Source organism: Gorilla gorilla, chromosome X (assembly GCF_029281585.2).
Source record: "Gorilla gorilla gorilla isolate KB3781 chromosome X, NHGRI_mGorGor1-v2.1_pri, whole genome shotgun sequence".
In the NCBI taxonomy this organism is placed as follows: Eukaryota; Metazoa; Chordata; class Mammalia; order Primates; family Hominidae; genus Gorilla; species Gorilla gorilla.
Genome location: NC_073247.2, coordinates 79,380,280 through 79,404,007, shown reverse-complemented (window position 1 = coordinate 79,404,007; position 23,728 = coordinate 79,380,280). Strand labels below are relative to the sequence as shown.

Sequence of the window (23,728 nt, the reverse complement as noted above, 5' to 3'; positions counted from 1 at the left end):
CTACCACATGAAAAAAAGTGGACAGAGTATGGCACCAAACAATTTGATCATACAGAACCTAAATATAAAAACAGTTTAATTTGGCACTATATTGTTTGATTTCCATTGGTGTTTTTTTTAGGGATGAACAATTCAGATCCTGATGATATCTGATATCTCCACTATTAGGACTACTCAATGGTTTTTAAAATAAGGTGCTCTACTTTTACCAAAAGTCAGAAACGCCCATGAGAAAATGATCCATTGTGGAACTTGTCACCCCTTTAGCATGGCATAGAAGAGATTTGAACTCAGTCAATGTTTCTTCCTATTGATACCTGTAATCATGCATAGAATTACACTCGAGCTAATAAGATGCTTATTTTTCATAATATTAGTAGAGGAAAACTTCTATAAAAGATAACTCCATGGGATTTCTAACTGTTTTTAGATTGCTGGTGATCATACCCCCAGTCTTGCAGGTTATAAAAATCAGAGATAAAGCCCACTCTACGTAGTGAATCACAGCAAGTAAAAGGAAGTTCGATGAAGCCAACAGAGTAACAAAGATCACTGTCATGAACACCTGGAGTTGTCACAGATACATAGAAGTGCACACACATACACATGCTCAGACCTAGAGATCCTCAGAATTACAGCTGCTCAAACATATTTTGCTCAATACTTTGCTCCTTTATGCTAGCACAATCCTGGCACACAGCAGGCTCTCAGCAAACGCGGATTGACTGACTAAACATGTAAATATAGCAGATGGATGCATAGACACACAGAGTCACCAGCAGGAATAGGCAAAAATACATCCTTGGCTGCTCTGAAACACGCAGAACTTCTCATGCTTGCAACCGTGCTCCAGCTTCAGCCTCTGCATCCCCTCACTCCTTTCTGTCTCTAAGTCCCTGGTATTTTTTCCTCAAATTTATTGCTGTGCTTTGACTTACTGGATAGACTGGGATTTTAGGGAAGCTTCTTTAAGCAGAGGAAGAATGCTTGTGGTCGGAAAAAGAAAGAGAAACTAAAGAGTGATTGATATTTGAGAGTAGAAAAAAAACAACTAAAAACATAAATTTAACTATACATCAGCTTTCCTCTCCCTTTACTAAGCCTAAAAAGTGAAGATTAGGCACAGAAATACATCTATTATAGTAGGCTATTTTATGTAGTAGGTTCAGTAGTAACCAGGTCAGCAAAGAACTTCTTTTACTTAAAGTGCTACTTGCAAGAACATAAGATTAGTTTCATTGTAGTAAAGGATCCTTTTTCCTTCCTCCTTTTTAACGTTTTATTTCCTTGTTTTTTTTCCTTTAATTTTCCTTTCTTCTTTCCTTCCTTTCTCCCTTTATGAAAGGATTCCAAAATGCTTGGCTTGAAGGAACTGTTAAAAATCACAACAGTACAACTCTCATTCCAAGGAGGAGTTCCAGGGAAGTGACTTACCTGAAGAAGCACACTGAATCGGAGGCCCCCAAAGGAAGAAAACTACTAATTATTGGGTGCCTACTATGAACCAGGCCTGTGTTAGGGGTTTTTAACATATGAGAAAACTAAGGTCTCCAGGCCAGTGCTCTTTCTAGCATACCACAGGATTTTATTTGCATAAATAGAACACATAATTTGCTAACAGCTTTATTTCTGTTGCAAACTGAGGACTACAATATGTGCACAGAAAGGACGGTGCTACGAGTGCTGTTCAGCCTTTGGGTGTTAGCTCCTCAAAAACAGGTCCTGTATCCAATTCTAGTGCGTTCAATTCCAATGTTGTAGCTGTTCTAGAACTGGTACACTCCCACAGTATTGGTACTGCTGCAATCATCAAGACCAGCTTCTTACATTGATTACTGAAATAAGCTTAGGTTAGAAAGTGCGTGACTTCTTTGAGAAATCTCATCTTCCCCAGGAAAATACTTTCTTGGACCCCAGTTTGTCAAGAAATGGTTGCACAGCCAATGGAATATGGCTCCCAGAATAGTTCTAGATTGCCCTTCTGAAAAAGAATCACTCTGTGAATGAGAGAGGTTATAGTGGAAAAGCATGAATTTTTTTTTTTCAATTTGGAACTTGGATAATTTCCTTAGCATAGTTCATGCCTTTTCTCTGGGTACCTCTTGGTCTAAAACAAGGCGACCTAAAACATAGATATTCTTTACAATTTACTCAGGAGTAAGTGCAAAAGCCCAGTACAACCAAAGCCATGACATATTAATTTAACATTTACTGATAATCTATTATGTGCAAGGCCCTGCATTGGGTATTGAGGTTACAGAGGAAAATCTCTAATGAACAAAAATACACAAATCCCAGATGAGAGAAAGAGCAGTGGGCTGGAAGCCCCAACATCCGAATCCTTGTTCAGCCTTATCACTAACTCACTATATGACCTTGGACAAGACCTTTTGCCTCTCTGGGCCCCATTGATTACATGAGATAGATTGGACTGGAAAGTCATTAAAATCTTTTCCAGCTCTAAGAATCTTGAAGGACGTCTGGATTTCTTCTGCAATATATTTACAGAGTTTTTTTTTTAATGTAAAGGACTTAAGTATTACTGGTAAGCAAGAAACTATCCAAAACAATAGTCTCTTGTCCCTGTATTCTGTCTTTTTAGGATAGTAACTTATTGCAACATTGTCTCTTACATCTAGAATCATTTAGTCTCTTGTCTTTGTTTTCTAAAGCTCTCCCAAAACTCAAGGTAGTTAACATTGCCTTAGAAAGGCACTGATGTTGCCAGTCACATGCAACATAAGCATAAACATGCTAATGTACATGTGTGTATTCATGTATGTGTGAGTGCATAGGTGTTTGAGTGAGTGTGACTGAATAATTAACACAGGGAATACAACACCCACACACTGGATTTTGGAATTATCTGTGCATATGTGGGTGATCACATAAAGCATAAAACACACCAAAACATACAAATGGGTACACATGACACATGTGTTCCTTCAAAGCAGAATGAGGAATTTAATGTTTGAAATGACACATAATAGTGACAGAAGTGGTTGAGGATTGCAAAGATGGATATGAAAGGAATCTTTTTTCTGTAAGTCCTAAAAATAAGACCTTATTTATCTGTACAATTTGGTTTAAGGACAAAGATAGGGGATGGAACAGGCAATCTCTCAAGACTGCTTCCAAGTCACTTCTCCTATATGAATTATCACTTCCCCAAATGATGGTAGAGCCAAGGTAAAATCATTGGGCTGCTATTATTTCTTTCCTATTATTTATTCAATTTCTCCAAATATATGGATGAGGCTATCAGAGTTCTTAACAGTAACAATAATCACTCTCATTTGATTAGTTTACAAAGTTTAATAATAATCTGCAAGGCCAGGTGCAGTGGCTCACTCCTGTAATCCCAGCACTTTGGAAGGCCAAGGTGGAAAGATCGCTTGAGCACAGGAGTTTGAGACCAGCCTGGGCAACATAGTGAGACTCTGTCTCTATAAAAAAATGAAAAAATAATTAGCTAGGTGTGGTGGTGTGCACCTGTACTCCCAGCTACTCAGGAGGCTGAGGGGCTAGGATCCTTTATGCCTGGGAGGTCGTGTCTGAAGTAAGCTGTGATTGTGGTACTGCACTCCAGCCTGGGTGATAGAGTGAGACCCTGTCTCAAAATAATAATTAAATAATAATAATAATCTGTGCAAAGTAAGTATAACAGGGATTATTATATACTTCATCCTATGATGAAGAAAATGGGGCTCATTAATATGAAATTGGCTAGGACTTCCAGTACTATGTTAAACAGAAGTGGTGAGAGTGAGCGTCCTTATCTCATTCCTGGTCATTGAATATAATGTTAGCTGTGGGCTTGTCTGATATGGCCTTTATTGTGTTGAGAAACATTCCTTCTAATACCTAATTTCTTGAAAGATTTTATCATAAAATGATGTTGAATTTTGTCAAATTATTTTTCTGCATCTATTGAGATGATCATATAGTTTTTGTCCTTCATTCTGTTAATACTATTGATTTGCATATGTTGAACCATCCTTGCATTCTAGAAACAATACTAGTCTTTATCACATCCTTGGTTTGCTGCAAATCACAGTCCATAAGGTTACAAATCTCAGATTAGTTGGAAAGAATTTTTAGACTTTTTGGTTGTATCACATCCATTCCTCCATACAAGGCTTGAATCCTCTCTGCAGCATCCCTGCAAAGTATTGCCCTATCTTTTCTTGAACACAGCCCATTTTATCTCTGGACTGTGTTATATGTCCTTTCCTTCCAGGAAACTCACTGTTTCCTTTTAGCTCTAACCCATTGGGCCTAATTAGAAACACAGAATCATTGGGCTGTAAAGAATCTTAAAATGCCCAATATGATGCCTGACACTTCACTTATGAAAATGGGCACAAAGTATTGAAATTACACGCCCCAAGGCACAGCAAGTTGGTGTTAGTGCCAGCACAAAAATCTGGAAAGTGGATCCAAAGGAAATATGGTGTGGGTGATTATAGTCTGAAGACAAAGTGTTCTGAGTGTGGCAGAAATCTTTTCTCTTTGTCTAGGAAGCATATGGCCTTGTGGATCCCTTCTCTGTATTCAAGTGACAGAGAACTGTGTAAATGGGATGTAATCCTGCTGTAAGGTGGTTCTAGAAGGTCCTCTATAACCTAAGAGACTGAAAAATTAACATAGGCAATACAACTTCCTAGGCAGCTCCCCCTCCTCAGATATTACAAACATTATACCCAGTTGTTTGACAGTTAATTTCCAACAGCAAAGTTGTATCCACAGTCTATAATGAAGGGCTCACTAAAAGTCATTGTGAAATGACTGACAAAATACAAAAATCTTCTCATGTTGAAGCAGGTAAGGCCACACTCTAGAGCTGCAAAGAAATCACTCATTGAAATGCATAATAACTGTCTTATTAGAAAAATCTTAAACCCTTGACTACCTAAATAGTCATAAAATGGGCTTGCATGAGGTCCACTGCATGCCAGCTGGCTCTGAAATTCTTGACTGTCTGATGTTGCTCTGTGTCTTTCTTCATAGTCCTATTCTTCCATCATAAAACTTAAGTATGATTCAAAGGCCATGAGACAGCTTTCAAGTTTGTTTCTCTGTAGGCTTTCTTCCTATTTCTGTTGCTTTCTGTCAGTCCCATTGGTGCTGCCATGCAGTATGGCTTGGGGTTAGTGTCTGATTACGATTCTTTTAATTTGTTCATTCTGAAAAATCCTGTTTGGAACAGAGGAGGTAAGGCAGAGAAGTTACCCACTATTAGTGGCATCACATTATGCAAACAAAGAAAGGGTTGAGTCATCATCTTCATTGTTAACCTATAGAGAATCCTGAAGAATGTAGTATTTCTCACACTTTATATATATGATGTTAATGCAGGACCTATATGAACAAAACAAAAAACTTCATGGTGGTATTTAAGGAAAGACCTGAATTAAATGCAAAGTTGTACCATATTCCTGGCTAAGAAGAAGCAATATTTCAAGGATTTCAGTTCTTTCCCAATGAAATCTAAAAATTTAAAACAACTCAAACAAAATCTTGACAAAATAATCCCAAAATTTATCTGAAGGAATAAAACATGAGACAATGCCAAGATATTTGTGAAAAATAAGAGTAATAAGACATTCCCTGCTGTACATTTAAAGTATCTAAAGGCATAATGATTACAACAGTTTGATACTGGCTCCAGCTTAGGTTGATCAGTGGAAGAGATCAGAAAAGCCAAAACCAGACACAGTATATGGAATACGCCATTCCAATTCAGTGAAGAAAGGATGAATTATTCACTAAATAATGTCAGAACAACTAGTGAATCATTTGGAGAAGAAAATAAAGTTAAATTACTAGTTAAAATCAAAATAAATTCCAAATGGATTAAATATGTCAATTTAAAAGAGGAAATCATGTAAGTACTATTAGACAATACAGAGGAAAATTTCAAAATTTTTAAAGGTAGAAAAGGGCATCTTAAGTTATTGACAATGAAGAAAACATAAGTGAAGACAGACTTGATAAATTTCATTAGAAAACATTCATAATTTCTTATGTGAAATAAACACCATTATAAAACTCAAAGACAAACCATAAACTAAGAATAATTATTAGCATCAAGTATGTAAAACCAATGGTCAATATATTCGATATATAAAAATAAACAGCACAATAGAAAAATGGGCAACAGACAGGAGAAAGCAGTTAGAAGTACAAATCACCAATAAGCATATGAAGATTAATTTAGCTAGAAATCACAGAAATACAAATTAAATATCATTGTCTTAAGCCAGATTGGTACAGATTAAATACTACGTGTTGGTGAAGAGGTATTTCTGGTAGGAATAAAAATACTTTAGAGAGAAATTTTGCCATATATTTGGAAAAAAATTGGAAATGTGTATAAACGTCTAGGAATTCCACTTCTAGGGATGTGTTATAAGAAAATAATACAATAAGCACAAAATAGAAGTTTATTGTAGCCTTATTTAAATAGAAAAAGTTGGAAACATTTGAATGTCTAACATTAGGGGAATGATTAAATGAATTATTCCATATTCTTGCAAAGGAATGTTTTGCAGTTATTAGTGATGACTGCAATGTCTTTTTTCTTTTCACTTGGAAGTATATTCACAATATATTGGTTTGTTAAAATAATAACAAAAATGAAGTTACCAAACAATATACTTGGTTACATATCACTTTAATACTTAATACTTTAATACCTAAGGCCTTAGAGCTCATCTAAATCAAGTTTTTAAATTTTTAAATTGACAAATAATAATTGTGTATATTTATGGGGTACAGTGGGATGTTTTGATATATGTATGCATTCTAGAAAGATTAAATCAAGCAAATTAACATATCCATCACCTTGCCTACTAATAATTTTTTGTGGTTAGAATATTTAAATTTACTCTTTTAGCAATACCGAGACATATAATACATTATTATTAACTATGGTCACCATGCTGTGCAATAGTTCAACATAACTTATTCCTTCTATATAACTGACACATTGTACCCTTTTATTATCTCTCTTTTCCTAGCTCAGTCAACTGCCTCCCAGTCCCTGGTAACCACCATTCTACTCTCTGCTTCTATGAGTTTGACTTTTTTCAGCATTATTCACAATAGCCAACATATGGAAGCAAACTAAGTGTCCATGGATGGATAAGTGGATAAAGAAAATGTGGTGTAATGGACACAAAGAGGGGAACAATAGACACCAGGGCCTACTTGAGGTTGTAGGGTGGGAGAAGGGAGAGGATCAGAAAAAAATTGATTAGATACTATGCTTATTACCTGGGCGATGAAATAATCTGTACAAGAAACCTCTCTGACATGCAGTTTACCTATATATCAAACATGCACATGAACCCCTGAACCTAAAATGAAAGTTACAAAAGAGAAAATGTGGTGTACATACACGATGGAATACTATATAGCCTTTAATGAAAAGAAAAGTCTGTCATTTGCAGCAACATAGATGATGCTGGAGGACATTATGCTAAGTGAAATAAGCCAGGCATAGAAAGACAAATACTGACTGCATGATCTCACTTATATGTGCAATCTTTAAAAATCAAACTAGTTGAGTTTTTTATAGTAAACTATTTTTAAGAATAAAACATTACATAGAAACTCTCTATATAAATCAGATAAAATTAAACCTAATTTGCTTGGGGTTGGCATAGGAAACTGGGAACTTCTCTTGTCAGGCCACTTTTTTTCTCCTCTTCCATGCAGGCTTAGCCTTGTGGTTTGCCTTAGCGAAACTCTGTAGGAGCCCCCCACCCCAGGGCTTTGTGGAACATTTTAGAGACCTACTGATTTAGTCCAATCTTCATACCCCCCTATTTTACAGATTGAGAAACTGAAACTCAGATAATTTGCTTGAAGATCACACCATGAATCAGTGTCAAAACAGAGACAAGAATCCAGGTGTCCTCATTCCCAGTCCAGCAGTCCAGTGCTTTTCTCACATGAGATAACAGATGCAAAAATATCATATAAAGTGTAAAGCACTATACAGATCATATATATTATTATTATTTAAGAAAAATTAGGAGTCCTTTTGAATGTCAGAATAGGTGAGAACCTCTATGGAGATCATCTAATCCAACAATCTCATTTTACAGATAGGAAAGGGTGAGATCCAGAGAGCAGAACAGACCTGACCCAGATTACACAATGAGTCAATAACAGAGATGGAACCAAAACTCAGGTATCCTGCCCACTATATTCTCAGTATTTTCTGCACATTTGCTTTGTTAGTTTGAAATCATCTCCATATTTATTATCTCTGTATGATCAGAAGACACAGACCATTCCTCTCGATTTATAAGAGGCTATATTCACACTCAATCCTTCTTCCCCTAGCCTCTGTCTATTTTGCAAGCTTTCCATTGTGTTATTACCATGTAAAGATATTCAGCAGTGTACGAAATGTTATAGGTCACTATAAATTGGAAGAGTGGTTATCTCAATCGTTAGATTGTGCAAGAGATAAGGGTACGGTGCATTCTTTTTTGTAGTCTCACTGGCTACAATATACCTCAATTCTGAATATACCTTATTTGAATGAATGATTGGTTAATCTATCTTTCAATATGTTGTTGGCCAATAAAGCTTTCTGTAACATGCTTCTTAAAGAAGCAGCCCAGGTCCTGGAAGATCATGTGATTTTAACGTTTTCCTAAAGAATAGTAGTATCTGTATGGAATAAAAAGAATCAACAGGGTATCTTATTTTGCAAATCCTAAGTCTCTCTCTCTTTCCTTTCATAATGGCTGTTTGGAATCCTGGTTCGCCTTCAGTCTTAGTGAGTTTGGTGAGGGCACTCTGTGGAATGCTGGCTTGGAGTCCCTTAGATAATGAATGGAATGGGTCAAGGGAGGCCAGAGGACAAAGTTTGCTATCACCTCCTTGTCTGCCCACCACTGCCAGTACTACCCTTGGCAGCTTGGGCATCAAGAAAAAAACAAAGAAAAAGACCTTATAACAATTTCAGAGAGTCCACATGTCAGCCAGGCAGGAATGTTCATCCATGAACTCAAAGCAAGCATATTAAAGACAACGGAGACACCCTCACTGCAGAAAACAAATACAGTTTTAAGGGTGATGGGATTGGAAAAGCCCATATATTTATAACTTACAACAAATAAATTCATTCCAATAATATCACCTCTCTTCTTCAAGTTGCGTACAGCAACTTTGGAAACTGCCCTGTTACCAAATGCCAGATCCAAATCCTGTCTGCTGGGGATTAAGAACATTAGACAATGAAACAAGGGCTTGCTCCCGGAGCAAGTTTTACTTTTGCCATAAACCCTGCACAGGCTTTTAGTAACCTTGCAACTAAAACACAAAGATAAGCTGTTATGGGAAGGCACACCCCATGGTATTTCTTGGCCATTTTCTGACTACTGATCACTTGTTGGGAGACAATAATTGTCTCTATAAGCAAAATTATATATTTTTCTATTTCTGCATCATGCAAAAGTGATTGGAAATATTATAATTGAATTTGGAGGTTATCTCTGCAACAGACTATTTTTTGTGGTGATAAACAAAATTCACTTTGAGACGCTCTGGTAGGTACTCCAAAGAGGTAATCATTCCAATGTTACTGCAGGCTGGAGGACATGTGCCTTATGTATTAATAAGCTGTGCACAAAGAAAACAGTGGAGTGATTTGCAAGTAAAGCTGTTTCTCCTACAGGCAACTCTTTGCAGGGTTGGTCAGAGGCAAATAATAATTTATTTAAAAATAGACATGGTTGTCCTGTACAATGGTAAGGAGACTCCTAGAAACTAGAAAATAATACTCATGTGATATTTTGTCATTGTCATTTTCCACAGTGTTTTCAAAAGCATTATCACCTTTGATCTTTTCAGCCATTATATTATTTCTCTTTTACAGATGAAGCAACTGAGGCTTACAGGGGTCAAATGAATTTTCTAAGGCTCAAAGCTAAGACATGGATTTTCTGATTCCAAGCGCCCTTTCCTTCTACCTCCATCCCAACTGCTTTGAAATTGCTAATACTAGGGAAGAGGTGGGGCAAGATGGCCAAAGAGAAGCCTCCAGCAATTGTCCCCCATCCCCGCTTGCAGGCACAAATTGAACAGTGATCCACACAAAAAAGCACCTTCATAAGAACCAAAAATCAGGTGAGCAATCACAGTAACTGGTTTTAATATCATACCAAGGAAAGAAGCACCGAAAAGGGCAGGAAAGACATTCTTGAATTGCCTACAACATCCCTCCCCCAGCCCCCAGCAGCAACCACATGGTGTTCAGAGCAGGTTTGGGAGAGGAAGATTGCAGTGACTGTGGGACTTGCATTGGAACTCAATGTTGCCCTGTCACAGCAGAAAGCAACATGGAGCAGAACTCAGCCAGTGCCCACAGAAGGAGCACTTAGACCAGCCCTAATCAGAGGCAAATTGTCCATCTCAGCAGTCAGAAACTAAATTCTGGCAAGCCCTGTCACTGTGGGCTAAAGTGCTGTGGGATCTCAAATAAACTTGAAAGGCAGTGTAAGCCACAAGAATTGCAATTCTTGGTCAAATCCTGGTGTGCTAGCCTCAGAGCCAGTGGACTTGGGCAACATGCGACCTAGTAAGACACCAGCTGGGGTGACCAAGAGAGTGCTTGTGCCACCCCTCCTCCAATCCCAGGCAATGCAGCTCCCAACTCCAGGGCGGACTCATTCCTTCTGCTTGAAGACAGGAGAGGGGAGAGTAAAGAGGACTTGGTCTTGCAATTTGGATACTACATCAGCCACAGTAGAACAGGGCACCAGGCAGAGTCCTGAGGTCACCATGCCAGGCCCTAGCTCCCAAATGATATTTCTAGATACACACTGGGCCAGAAAGAAACCGGCTGCCTTGAAGGGAAGGAACCAGTACTGGCAGGATTCATCTCCTGCTGACTAAAGAGCCCTTGGGCCCTGAATAATCAGTGTGATAGCCAGGCAGTACTTGCCAGGAGTTTTGAGTGAGACTCAGAGCTGTTCTTGCTTCAAGAGTGACCCAGCATATTCCCAGCTGTGGTGGCTATAGGGAGAGTCTCTGTAAAGGAGAAGGAAGAGTAAAGAGGACTTTGTCTTGCAGCTTGGGTACTGGTTCTGCCACAGCGGGTGTAGAGCACCAAATGGGCTCTTGGGGAAACTGATTCCAGGCCTTGGCTCTTGGATAGTATTTCCGGACCTGCCTTGGGCCAGAGAGGAGCCCACTTCCTTGAAGGGAGAGACTCAGCCTTGGTAGCATTCACCATAAGCTAACTAAAGAACCCCTGGGCCTTGAGTGAAGATTGGTGGTAGCCAGACAATACTTGCCATGAACATGGGGGTGGTGGTGGCCACAGGGAGAGACTCCTTTGCTTGAGGACAAGGAAGGAAAGTGTGGAAAAAATCTTTGTCTTATGGATTGGGTGCCAGCTCAGTCACAGCTCGAGGCCTTGGCTCCTGGACACCATCCCTGGACCTGCTTGAGGAACTCATCACCCTGAAGGGAAGGACATAAGACAGGCTGGCTTCACCACTGACTGATTGTATAGCCCTTAGGCTTTGAGCAAACACAGACAGTACCCAGGGAGTGGTCTCTGTGGGCTTTGGGCAAGACTCAGTGCTGTGCCGGCTTTGGGTCTGACCTAGCACAGTCCCAATGGTGTTGACTACAAATGTGATTGTGTCATCCCTACCCCAGATTCAGGCAGGTCGGCAGAGAATGAGAGGGAGAGAGAAAGAGAGAAAGAGAGAGAGAGAGAGAGAGAGACTCTCTATTTGTTTGGGGGAAAGTGAGAGAAGAGAACAAGAGTCTCTGCTTGGTAATCCAGGGAATTTTCCTGGCTCTTACCCAAGAGCATGCAGGCAGTAACTCTATGAGTCTGAAAGAGCCACAGCATTACTGAGCATGGGATGCTCCATAAAGCAGATATGGCTGCAGTGACCAAAGACTAAGATCACAGCATCCAAATCCCTTCGAATACTTGGAAAGTCTCCCAAAAAGGGCAGGTATGAACAAGCCCAGACTGTGAAGACTACAATAAACATCTAACTTTTCAATGCTCAGACACTGAAAAACATCTACTAGCATTAACACCATCCAGGAAAACATGACCTCACAAAATGAACTAAATAAAGCACCAGATAGCAATCCTGGAAAAATGGAGATATGTGACCTTTCAGACAGATAATTCAAAATAGTTGTGTTGAGGAAATTCAAGGAAATTAAAGATAACACTAAGAAAGAATTCAGAATTCTATCAGATATATTTAACAAAGAGATGGAAATAATCTAAAAAAAATAAGCAGACATTCTGGTGCTGAAAAATGCAACTGACACACTGAAGAATGCCTCAGAGTCTCTTAACAGCATAATTGACCAGGCAAAAGAAAGAATTAGTGAGTTTTAAAACAGGCTATTTGAAAATGTAGTCAGAAGAGACAAAAAAAAAAGAATAGCAAACAATGAAGCACACTTACGAGATCTAGAAAACAGCCTCAAAAGGGCAAATCTAAGAGTTATTGGCCTTAAGAAGGAGAGAGAGAGAGAGAGACAGAGAGAGAAAGAGAGATCTTGGTAGAAAGTTTATTCAAAGGGATAATAACAGAGAACTTCCCAAACCTAGAGAAAGATATTAATATCCAAGTACAAGAACACGAAGAAGATTTAATCCAAAAAAGACCACCTCAAGGCATTTAATAATCAAACTCCCAAAGGTCAAAGATAAAGAAAGGATCCTAAAAGTAACAAGAGAAAATAAACAAGTAACATAAAATGGAACTCATATATGTCTGGCAGCAGACTTTTCAGTGGTAGCCTTATAGGCCAGGAGAGAGTGGCATGACTTACCTAAAGGGCTGAAGAAAAAAAAATAAAAAACTTTTACCCTAGAATAGAATATCCAGTGAAAATATCCTTGAAACATGAAGGAAAAATAAAGACTTTCACAGATAAACAAGAGCTGAAGGAATTCATTAACACCAGACTTTTCCTACAAGAAATGCTAAAGGGAGCTCTTTAATCTGAAAGAATAGGATGTTAGTGAGCAATAACAAATTATCTGAAAATACAAAACTCACGGGTAATTGAAAGTACACAGAAAAACATAGAATATTGTAACACTGTAATTGTGGTGTGTGAACTACTCATATCTTGAGTAGAAAGACTATGAGATGAACCAATCAAAAGTAATAACTGAAACTACTTTTCAAGACATAAACAGTACAATAAGATGTAAATAGAAACAACAAAGTGATAACAAGCAGAGAGATGAAGTTAAAATGTAGAGTTTTTATTAGTTTTCTCTTTCCATGTTTTTTTATGCGATAGAGTGTTAAGTTGTCATCAGTTTGAAATAATGAGTTAGAAAATATTATGTACAAGCCTCATGGTAACCTCAAATCAATAACACAAAAAAAATAAAAAGGAAGAAAATAAAATACACCACCAGAGAAAACCACTTTCACTAAAAGGGAGACAGGAAAGAAGGAAAAAATTATTAACAATTGCATTCATATCAAGCTTCTTCTCTGACCACAATGGAATAAAACTAGAAATCAATAACAAGAGGAATTTTGGAAACTATACAAACCACATGGAAATTAAACAGTATATACACACTATATATATATATATGTATATACACACTATATATATATATAAAGCATATATAGTATATATATATAATATATGGGTAATGTACACTTCTCAGGTGACTGCTGCACTAAAATCTCAAAATCCACTACTAAAGAACTCACCCATTTAACCAAAATCCACTTGGGCCCCCAAAACTAATGAAATTTAAAAAAAAATAATAATTCTTCTTATTAAAAAAATATTATTTTTAAAATATTTTAAAATAATAATTTTTATTTACAAGAAACATATTTCACCTATTAAATATAAAGAAACACGCTGCCTGAAAATAAAGGAATGAAAAAGATATTTCATGCAAATGGAAACCAAAAAAATTAGCAGCAATACTAATATCAGACAAAATAGATTTCAAGACAAACACTACACAAAGAGAAAAAGAAGGTCATTATATAATGATAAAGGGGTCAATTCATCAGGAGGATACAACAATTTTAAGTATATATGCACCCAACACTGGAGCACCCAGGTATCTAAAGCAAATATTATCAGAGTTGAAAGAAGAGAAAGATCCCAAAACAATAATATTTGGAGATTTTAACACACCAGTTTCAGCATTGAAGAGATCATCCAGACAGAAAAATGAACAATGAAACATTGGCTTTAATCTGCATTATGTCTTAAATAGACCTAATAGATATTTAAAGACCATTTTATCCAATGGCTGAAGAATATACATTCTTTCCTCAGCATATGGATCATTCTCAATGACAGATCGTATCTTAGGTCACAAAACAAGTTTTAAAAAAATTATTAACAATTGCATTCATATCAAGCTTCTTCTCTGACCACAATGGAATAAAACTAGAAATAATAACAAGAGGAATTTTGGAAACTATACAAACCACATGGAAATTAAACAGTATACTCTGGAATGACTATGTCAATAAATAAAGAAGAAAATTTAAAAATTTATTGAAATGTACCAAATTGGAAACATACTAAACAACATACTAAAACCTATGGGATACAGCAAAAGCAATATTATGGTGAAAGTTTATAGCAATATGCACCTATATCAAAAAAGTTCAAATAAATAACCTAACAATGCGTCTTAAAGAACTGGAAAAGCAAGAGCAAACCAAACTCAAATAACTGGAAGAAATGAAATGATAAATATCGGAATAGAAATAAATAAAATTAAAAGGAAAAAATAATACAAAAGATCAGTGAAATGAAAAGTTGGTTTTGTGGATGAACAAATAACATTGACAAATATTTAGCTAGACTAACTAAGAAAAAAAGAGAAAGCTCAAATAAAATCAGAGATTAAAAAAGGAAACATTACAGTGGTTACTGCAAAAATTCAAGGGATCATTAGAGGGCATTATGAGCAACTGTATGACAATACATTGGAAAACCTAGAAGAAATTGATAAATTTTGAGAAACAGACAACTTGTGAAGATTGATTCATGAAAAAAGTCTAAAGCCTGAACAGACCAATAACAAATAATAAGATTGAAGCTGTAACGAAAAGTCTCCCCAGTAGTAAAAAGCTCAGGACCCAATGGCTTCAGTGCAGAATTTTACCAAACATTTAAAGAAGTAACATCAATCCTATTCAAAGTATTTCAAAAAACAGAGGAGAGAATCATTCCAAACTCATTCTACAAGGCCAGTATTACCCTGATAACAAAACCCAAAAGACACATAAAAAAAGGAAAACTATAGGCCAATATCCCTGATAAACATTGATGCAAAAATCCCCAACAAAATACTAGCAAACTGAATTCAACAACACATTAAAAAGTTCATTCACCATGACTAAGTGGGATTTACCACGGGATGCAAGGATGGTTCTAAATACACAAGTCAATCAATGTGATACATCATATCAACAGAATGAAGGACAAAAAGCACTTGATCATTTCAATTGTTGCATAAAAAGCATTTGATAAAGTTCAATTTTTATCTTCCTTAAAAGATAAAAACCTTCAAAAAACTAGGGAGCATACTTCAACATAATAAAAGCCATATATGACAGACCCATAGCTAGTATCATACTAAATTCAGAAAAACTGAAGGCCTTGGCTATAAGATCTGAAACAAAACAAGGATGTTAACTTTCCCCACTGTTATTCAACAGAGTACTGGAAGTCCTAGTTAGAGCAATCAGACAAGAGAAAGAAATGAAAGGCATCCAAATTGAAAAGAAAGAAGTCAAATTATTCTTGTTTGCAGATAATATGATCTTATATTTGGAAAAACCTAAAGTCTGCACCAAAAGCCTATTAGAACTGATAAACAAATTCAGTAAAGTTGCGGGGTACAAAATCATCACATAAAAATCAGTAGCATTTCTGTATGCCAACAGTGAACAATCTAAAAAAGAAATCAAGAAAGCAATCCCATTGTCAATAGGTAAAAATAAAATAAAATACCTAGCAATAAACTTAGTCAAATAAATGAAATATCTCTACAATGAAAACTAAAAAAAAATTAATATAAGAAATTGAAGAAGACATCCAAATAATAGGATATTCCATGTTCGTGGATTTCAAGAATTGATATTGTTAAAATGTCCACACTACCTGAAGCTATCTACAGATTCAATGCAATTTATATCAAAATATCAATGACATTCTTGACATAAATAGAAAAAATAATCCTAAAATTTATATAGAACCACAAGAGACCCAGGATAGGCAAAGCTATCTTGAGGAAAAAGAACAGAGCAAAACTGGAAGAATCATATTACCTGACTTCAAATTATACTATAGAGCTTTTGCAACCAAAACAACATGGTATTCACATAAAAGCAGACACATAGACCAATGGAACAGAACAGAGAACCCAGAAACAAGTCCATACATCTACAGTGAACTTATTTTCAACAAAGGTGCCAAGAACGTATATTAGAGAATGGATAGTCTCTTCAACAAAAGGTGCTAGAAAAACTGGATATCCATATGGAGAAGGAAACTAGAGCCCTATCTCTCAGCAAATACAAAAATAAAATCAAAACATATTAAAGACTTAAATCTAAGACATCAATCCATGAAACTACTTCAAGAAAACACTGGGGAAACTCTCCAGAACATTAATCTGGGCAAAAATTTCTTGAGTAATACCGCAGCAGCACAGGCAACTAAAAATGTACAAATGAGGTCACATCAAGTTAAAAACCTTCTGCACAGCAAGTGATTCAATCAACAAAGTGAAGAGACAACCCACAGAATGAGAGAAACTATTTGCAAACTACCCATCTGACCAGGGACTAATAACTAGGGCATATAAAGAGCTCAAGCACTCTGTAGGAAAAAAAAAATCTAACAATCTGATTAAAAAATGGGCAAAAGATCTGGGTAGACATCTCTCAAAATAAAACATACAAATGACAAACAGATATATGACAAGGTCCTCAACCTCACTGATCATCAGAGAAGTGCACATCAAAACAACAATGAGATCTCATTTCACCACAGTTAAAATGGCTTTCATCCAAAGAACAGGCAGTAATGAATGCTGGTGAGGATGTGAAGAAAACAGTATCCTCATACACTGTTGGTGGATATGTAAGTCAGTAAAATCATTATGTAGAATAGATTTGAGGTTCCACAAAATACTAAAAATAGAGCTATCATATGACCCAGCAATCCCACTGCTGGGTATACACCCTAAAGAAAGAAAATAAGTATATCAAAGAGATCTGCATTCCCACGTTTATTGCAGCACTATTCACAATAGTCAATATTTGGAAGCAACTCTTGTCCATCAACAGACAAATGGATGAAGAAAATGTGGTACATACATACAATAAAGTACTATTAAGCCATAAAAAAGAAAGAGATCCTGTCATTTGCAATAACATGGATGGAACTAGAGGACATTATATTATGTGAAATAAGCCAGGCACAGAAAGACAAACTTGGCATTTTCTCACATATTTGTGGGAGCTAAAACTTAAAACAATTGAGCTCATAGAGATAGAGAGTGGAATGATGGTTATCAGAGGCTGGGAAGGGTAGTGGGAGGGGAGGAAGTGGGATGGCTACTGGGTACAAAAGTATAGTTAGAATGAATAAGATCTAGTATTTGATAGCTCAACAGGGTGACTGCAGTCAACAATAATTTATTGTACATCTTAAAATAACTAAAAGAATATAATTGGATTGTTTGTATCACAAAGAAAGGATAAATGCTTGTGGTGAGGGATACCCCATTAACTCTGGTGATTATTACACACTGTATGCTTGTATCAAAATGCCTCAGGTACCTCATACATATATACACCTACTTTGTACCCACAAAAATAAAAAATAACTTTAAAATTACCCAGAAAAAAATTTCTGAAACCAGTCAGAGAAAGGCTTATCTGCAGGATCCATTTTATGCATATATTGCATGGTGTGAGTCAGCAAACTCTGGAATTATATTTCCTAGAACAGTGAGGGCCTCCTTGAGGCAACATACTGATCATATTCTGTTCCAAAAATGGGTCAGGTCACTCACTGATGTTACTAGCAACAAGGGTGTCAAATGCTCACACCATCATAAAAGGGCTTGCTAGTCGAGAGTGATCTTTGTGTTATTAGATGTGCGTGTACATGATGGGCATTTCTCTAGGACCCCATAGGAGCATAGGAGATGGATTAATGAAGAAGAAAGAAGGGCTACCAAGTGAAGATTGGGCCAAGCTGACATGACTAAAAGAGAGTCAGCCACCTTATGGGAAAGTGTCTAATGCCCAAAGAAAGCTCTTCATTGTTTTTTTCTGAGATTCCAAGGAATATAATCCTATTTTTATTTTGCATACTGGATTTCTAGTTTGTTCTCCCTCAGTATTTACTAATGGGCATTTTGATGAATGAGAGTTCATTTCTGTTATTTTCTAAGAACCCAAGGAATGTGATCTGTACTTATACTCAGGGTTGAGACGAGAAAGGACAGTGGGTGGTAACACTAGAAACCAAAGTAAGATTTTTGTGAAGATGTTTGAATAGGAACAGCTCCAGTCTACAGCTCCCAGCGTGAGCAACGCAGAAGACGGGTGATTTCTGCATTTCCAACTGAGGTACCGGGTTCATCTCACAGGGGAGTGTCAAACGGTGGGTGCAGGACAGTGGGTGCAGCGCACCAAGCATGAGCCAAAGCAGGGCGAGACATCGCCTCACCCGGGAAGCACAAGGGATCAGAGAATTCCCTTTCCTAGTCAAAGAAAGGGGTGACAGATGGCACCTGGAAAATCGGGTCACTCCCACCATAATACTGCGCTTTTCCAATGGTCTTCACAGACGGCACACCAGGAGATTATATCCTGTGCCTGGCTCAGAGGGTCCTACGCCCACAGAGCCTCGCTCATTGCTAGTATAGCAGTCTGAGATCAAACTGCAAGGCAGCAGCGAGGCTGGGGGAGGGGTGCCTGCCATTGCTGAGGCTTGAGTAGGTAAACAAAGCAGCTGGGAAGCTCTGGGTGGAGCCTACCACAGCTCAAGGAGGCCTGCCTGCCTCTGTAGACTCCACCTCTGGGGGCAGGGCATAGCCGAACAAAAGGCAGCAGAAACCTCTGCAGACTTAAATGTCCCTGTCTGACAGCTTTGAAGAGAGTAGTGCTTCTCCCAGTATGCAGCTGGAGATCTGAGAACGGACAGACTGCCTCCTCAAGTGGTTCCCTGAACCCAAGTAGCCTAACTGGGAGGCACCCCCGAGTAGGGGCAGACTGACACCTCACATAGCCGGGTATTCCTCTGAGACAAAACTTCCAGAGGAATGATCAGCCAGCAACATTTTCTGTTCACCAGTATCCACTGTTCTGCAGCCTCTGCTGCTGATACCCAGGCAAACAGTGTCTGGAGTGGACCTCCAGCAAACTCCAACAGACCTGCAGCTGAGGGTCCTGACAGTTAGAAGGAAAACTAACAAACAGAAAGGACATCCACACCAAAAGCTCATCTGTACGTCACCATCATCACAGACCAAAGGGAGATAAAACCACAAAGATGGGGAAAAAACAGAGCAGAAAAACAGGAAACTCTAAAAATCAGAGTGCCTCTCTTCCTCCAAAGGAATGCAGCTCCTCACCAGCAACGGAACAAAGCTGGATGGAGAATGACTTTGACGAGTTGAGAGAAGAAGGCTTCAGACAATCAAACTACTCTGAGCTAAAGGAGGAAGTTCAAACCCATGGCAAAGAAGTTAAAAACCTTGAAAAAAAATTAGACAAATGGTTAACTAGAATAACCAATGCAGAGAAGTCCTTAAAGGACCTGATGGAGCTGAAAACCACAGCACGAGAACTAAGTGACAAATGCACAAGCCTCAGTAGCCGATTAGATCAACTGGAAGAAAGGGTATCAGTGATTGAAGATCAAATGAATGAAATGAAGCGAGAAGTTTAGAGGAAAAAGAATAAAAAGAAATGAACAAAGCCTCCAAGAAATATAGGACTATGTGAAAAGACCAAATCTATGTCTGATTGGTGTACCTGAAAGTGACAGGGAGAATGGAACCAAGTTGGAAAACACTCTGCAGGATATTATCCAGGAGAACTTCCCCAATCTAGCAAGGCAGGCCAATATTCAAATTCAGGAAATACAGAGAACACCACAAAGATACTCCTTGAGAAGAGCAACTCCAAGACACATAATTGTCAGATTCACCAAAGTTGAAATGAAGGAAAAAATGTTAAGGGCAGCCAGAGAAACAGGTCAGGTTCCCCACAAAGGGAAGCCCATCAGACTAACAGCAGATCTCTCATCAGAAACTCTACAAGCCAGAAGAGAGTGGGGGCCAATATTCAACATTCTTAAAGAAAAGAATTTTAAAACCAGAATTTCATATCCAGCCAAACTAACCTTCATAGGTGAAGGAGAAATAAAATCCTTTACAGACAAGCAAATGCTGAGAAATTTTGTCACCACCAGGCCTGCACTACAGTAGCTCCTGAAGGAAGCACTAAACATGGAAAGGAACAACCGGTACCAGCCACTGCAAAAACATACCAAATTGTAAAGACCATCGAGGCTAGGAAGAAACTGCATCAACTAACGAGCAAAATAACCAGCTAACATCATAATGACAAGACCAAATTCACACATAACAATATTAACCTTAAATGTAAATGGGCTAAATGCTCCAATTAAAAGACACAGACTGGCAAATTGGATAAAGAGACAAGACCTATCAGTGTGCTGTATTCAGGAAACCCGTCTAATGTGCAGAGACACACATAGGCTCAAAATAAAGGGATGGAGGAAGATTTACCAAGCAAATGGAAAACACAAAAAGGCAGGGATTGCAATCCTAGTCTCAGATAATACAGACTTTAAACCAACAAAGATCAAAAGAGACAAAGAAGGCCATTACATAATGGTAAAGGGATCAATTCAACAAGAAGAGCTAACTATCCTAAATATATATGCACCCAATAAAGGAGCACCCAGATTCATAAAGCAAGTCCTTAGAGACCTACAAAGAGACTTAGACTCCCACACAATAATAATGGGAGACTTTAACACTCCACTGTCAAGCAGACCTAACAGACATCTACAGAACTCTCCACCCCAAATCAACAGAATATACATTCTTTTCAGCACCACACCACACCTATTCCAAAATTGACCACATAGTTGGAAGTAAAGCACTCCTCAGCAAATGTAAAAGAACAGAAATTATAACAAACTGTCTCTCAGAATACAGTGCAATCAAACTAGAACTCAGGATTAAGAAACTCACTCAAAACCGCTCAACTACATGGAAACTGAACAACCTACTCCTTAATGACTACTGGGTACATAACGAAATGAAGGCAGAAATAAAGATGTTCTTTGAAACCAACAAGAACAAAGACACAACATACCAGAATCTCTGGGACACATTCAAAGCAGTGTGTAGAGGGAAATTTATAGCACTAAATGCCCACAAGAGAAAGCAGGAAAGATCCAAAATTGACACCCTAACATCACAATTAAAAGAACTAGAGACGCAAGGGCAAACACATTCAAAAGCTAGCAGAAGGCAAGAAATAACGAAAATCAGAGCAGAAATGAAGGAAATAGAGACATAAAAAACCCTCCAAAAAATCAATGAATCCAGGAACTGGTTTTTTGAAAAGATCAACAAAATTGATAGACCACTAGCAAGACCAATAAAGAAGAAAAAGGAGAAGAATCAAATAGACGCAATAAAAAATGATAAACGGGATATAATCACCGATCACACAGAAGTAAAAACTACCATCAAAGCATACTATAAACACCTGTACGCAAATAAACTACAGAATCTAGAAGAAGTGGATAAATTCCTCGACACATATACCCTCCCAAGACTAAACCATGAAGAAGTTGAATCTCTGAATAGACCAATAACAGGCTCTGAAATTGAGGATATAACTAATAGCTTACCAATCAAAAAAAGTCCAGAACCAGATGGATTCACAGCTGAATTCTACCACAGGTACAAGGAGGAGCTGGTACCCTTCTTTCTGAAACTATTCCAATAAACAGAAAAAGAGGGAATCCTCCCTAACTCATTTTAGGAGGCCAACATCATCCTGATACCAAAGGCTGCAGAGACACAACAAAAAAGAGAATTTTAGACCAATATCCCTGATAAACATCGATGCAAAAATCCTCAATAAAATACAAGCAAAAAGCTTATCCACCATGATCAAATGGGCTTCATCCCTGGGATGCAAGGCTGGTTCAATATATGCAAATCAATAAACATAATCCAGCATATAAACAGAACCAAAGACAAAAACCACATGATTATCTCAATAGATGCAGAAAAGGCCTTTAACAAAATTCAACAGTGCTTCATGCTAAAAACTCTCAATAAATTAGTTATTGATGGGACGTATCTCAAAATAATAAGAGCTATCTATGACAAACCCACAGCCAATATCATACTGAATGGGCAAAAACTGGAAGCACTCCCTTTGAAAACTGGCACAAGACAGGGATGCCCTCTCTCACCACTCCTATTCAACATACTGTTGGAAGTTCTGGCCAGGGCAATCAGGCAGGAGAAGGAAATAAAGGCATTCAATTAGGAAAAGAGGAAGTCAAATTGTCCCTGTTTGCAGATGACATGATTGTATACCTAGAAAACCCCATCGTCTCAGCCCAAAATCTCCTTAAGCTGATAAGCAACTTCAGCAAAGTCTCAGGATACAAAATCAAGGTGCAAAAATCACAAGCATTCTTATGCACCAATAACAGACAAACAGAGAGCCAAATCATGAGTGAACTCCCATTTGCAATTGCTTCTAACAGAATAAAATACCTAGGAATCCAACTTACAAGGGACTTGAAGGACCTCTTCAAGGAGAACTACAAACCACTGCTCAAGGAAATCAAAGAGGATACAAACAAATGGAAGAACATTCCATGCTCATGGGTAGGAAGAATCAATATTGTGAAAATGGCCATACTGCCCAAGGTAATTTATAGATTCAATGCCATCCTCATCAAGCTACCCATGACTTTCTTCACAGAAATGGAAAAAACTACTTTAAAGTTCATATGGAACCAAAAAAGAGCCTGAATCGCCAAGTCAACCATAAGCCAAAAGAACAGAGCTGGAGGCATCACGCTACCTGACTTCAAACTATAATACAAGGCTATAGTAGCCAAAACAGCATGGTACTGGTACCAAAACAGAGATATAGACCAATGGAACAGAACAGAGCTCTGAGAAATAATGCCACATATCTACAACCATCTGATCTTTGACAAACCTGACAAAAGCAAGAAATGGGGAAAGGATTCCCTACTTAATAAATGGTGCTGGGAAAACTGGCTAGCCATATGTAGAAAGCTGAAACTGGATCCCTTCCTTACATCTTATACTAAAATTAATTCAAGATGGATTAAAGACTTACATGTTAGACCTAAAACCATAAAAACCCTAGAAGAAAACCTAGGCAATACCATTCAGGACATAGGCATGGGCAAGGACTTCATGTCTAAAACACCAAAAGCAAGGGCAACAAAAGCCAAAATTGACAAATGGGATCTAATTAAACTAAAGAGCTTCTACACAGCGAAAGAAACTACCATCAGAGTGAACAGGCAACCTACAGAATGGGAGAAAACTTTTGCAATCTACTCATCTGACAAAGGGTAATATCCAGAATCTACAAAG

The 23,728-nt window shown here is 37.7% G+C and overlaps 1 protein-coding gene across 2 annotated transcripts in view; it reads right to left on the bottom strand.

Moving 5' to 3' along the window:
* AR (androgen receptor) overlaps positions 1-23,728 on the bottom strand; it is a 183,824-nt gene that overhangs the window by 44,553 nt on the left and 115,543 nt on the right. The gene's annotated exons all lie outside the window — the stretch shown is intronic.